The 2,603-nt window shown below is 32.0% G+C and overlaps 1 non-coding gene across 1 annotated transcript; it reads right to left on the bottom strand.

Annotated features, from left to right (window-relative positions):
- Positions 1–724: 724 nt before the first annotated feature.
- On the bottom strand, positions 725–797 carry TRNAA-UGC. Its single transcript has one exon. It is a non-coding gene; the product is annotated as a tRNA-Ala (tRNA).
- Positions 798–2,603: the final 1,806 nt, after the last annotated feature.

The following is a 2,603-nucleotide window of genomic DNA, read 5'->3' as shown; positions in this document are numbered from 1 at the left end:
AAAAAAAAGAATTGGTGACAAAACAAATTCTTAATTAGTGATTTTTTTTTCTTATTTTGATCTCTGATATATTAAGATTTTGTTAACTCTTTAACAAAATGGTAAAGTGATCTGTATTTTTAAAAGACTAGGCTACTAAATAAGTTCCAAATAAGTTAGTTACACTAAAAAATCTAGGGGTCTCAATTTTGAATAAGGTGGCAAAAGCGGGAAAATTTAAAATATATTTTAGTTCAAAATTTTAGTTATTCAGTATCTTGGTGTGTTTGTTATTGGCATTTAACTTCACCTTATGTCTTGCTCATCTAGAACTTAGTCATAAAAAATATAATTTTCCTCATATTTTTGTTGAAGAGTTAGCATAATTTAAATAGTAGAGACTAAAATATATTTTTAAAAAATTTTAGAGTAAAAAGAATGTTTTTTAAGTTTAATGATAAAAATAAAACAAAATTCAAAGGATGTTAATTTTTTAAAAATAAATAATTGAAATCAGTAAATAGTAAAATCTAGCTAATAATATATTTAATATGACATAGTACATTATAAATTGACTGAAAGTTAAAGGAGAGTGAAAAATATTTACATGAAAATATGGGAATTATTCTCTTATGCCGACCTCTTTTTGAAGAACCTAAAATAGATTTCTTTTGAATAAAAGAAAATAGATCACTATTTAAAATATTTAGGTTTTATTTTAAGAAAACTATTAATAAAAAATGAATGGAGATGCAGGGGATCGAACCCTGTACCTCTCGCATGCAAAGCAAGCGCTCTACCATTTGAGCTACATCCCCGAGTTGAGAATGAGGTCTGTTTAATGTACTTTTATTTTAGATATTAATCTTTCAAAATATCTATCTTAGTTCATAGATTTAGAAAGAAAAACATTTCAAAATATTGCCATCATCAAATATATCTTTTAACCCTATTGTCTTGATATTTTTCCAGTTTAGTGGTTGGGTATATGATGCCTTTTTGGACTCTCTCTCTTTTAATTTTGTTCTTCTTCGAAAGGGTTATACTTCCACCACCACTACATTTTGGAAGCTCTCTTGCAAACATTTATATATATATCCACTTGCCAAGCCTAAATCTCCCAATGTGGGACAACTTCTACCTCTTTTCTCTCAAAAGCTACTTTTCCTTTTGCTATGGACCAAAAGCCCAAATTCATTCCCAACAATCCCTCACGAATGACTCGTATAGCAAACAAAGTAAAACAATAAAAGATTTTGAAAACAAGTTTTTGAGCTACGAAAGAAGAACAAACTTAAACATCGATATCATACGATTTGAATTGATGCATTGTGAAGTAGGGCAACAATCTTATTAGAGGGAGTGAGTTTACCTCTTGAACTTTCGCTAACTATGGTTGAGACCCTCACATCACACTTTTACTCCTTAAATTTTTCTTGATTTTATGATACAAAATGTGCTATATAAGGCCATGCACATAAACTCTAGGTCACCGTGAAACTCTAGAAAGAGACCCTTAAACTCTTTCCTAAAAGGCAACCACACCTTCACATTCACATTTATCGCTTCCTCAAGTCTATCGCAATAGACCACTCAAAACTGAGCTATGAAGACTTCGCATCTAGTCCATACCTGGACCAACTTCATCAAATTTGTCAAAAGACAAACCACTCAAAACTGAGATATGAAGATTTTTGCAACTATCCATCAAGTCCATACCAAAACCACCCAAAAAAAGAGCTATGGATCTTTAAGGTTTTAGTTATCTCCATCAAGTTCATATTAGAACCACTCAAAGAAAAGGATATGGAGTTCTTATGGGGTTTGAGTCTCATGCACAATGAAGATTCCTAAATTATTCTCCTTGTTAGGCCTTTGGTTAGAGGATCCGCTAAGTTCCTTTCTGATCTCACAAACTCCAAAGAGATCATTCCTTCTTTTAACAACTATTTCACAGCTCCATGTCTGAGACGTATATGCCTCCTTTTGCCATTATATACACTATTTTTTACAATTCCTATAGCAGCATGTGAGTCACAATGTAAAGAGACTAGTACCGATGTCCCCCACAATGGTACATCTCTCAATAGGCTTCTTAGTCACTCAACCTTTTGTCCTGTTAATTCTAGAGCAATAAACTTGGACTCCAAGGTAGACCTAGCTATACAATTCTATTTTGCGGACTTCCATGATATGGCTCCCCCTCCTAGTAAGAACACATATCCTCTAGTGGACATTACTTCGTCGTTGTTTATTTTCCAGTTTGCATCACAATACCCTACTAATACAGCACGAAATTTATTAAAATGCAAACAATAATTTATAGTGCTCTTAAGGTACCTTAACAGACGATGAAGCGCAATCCAGTGATCTTTATCAGGATTACGTCAAGATTATGTGTATATCTACTCACAACATATGCGATATCAAGTCTAGTGTAGTTCATTAAAAACATAGTACTTTCTATAATCTTTGCATATTTAAATTGAGAAACACTATCTCTTTTATATTTCTTAAGGCTTATATTAGCATCATAAAGTGTTCTTACAGGGGTGTCATCAAAGCTATCAAATCTCTTTAAAAGTTTTTCTATATAGTGTGATTGATACAAAGAGAATCGGTTC

The sequence above is a fragment of the Benincasa hispida genome, chromosome 12, assembly GCF_009727055.1.
Source record: "Benincasa hispida cultivar B227 chromosome 12, ASM972705v1, whole genome shotgun sequence".
Taxonomy (NCBI): Eukaryota; Viridiplantae; Streptophyta; class Magnoliopsida; order Cucurbitales; family Cucurbitaceae; genus Benincasa; species Benincasa hispida.
This window is presented reverse-complemented; position numbering and strand designations above follow the sequence as displayed.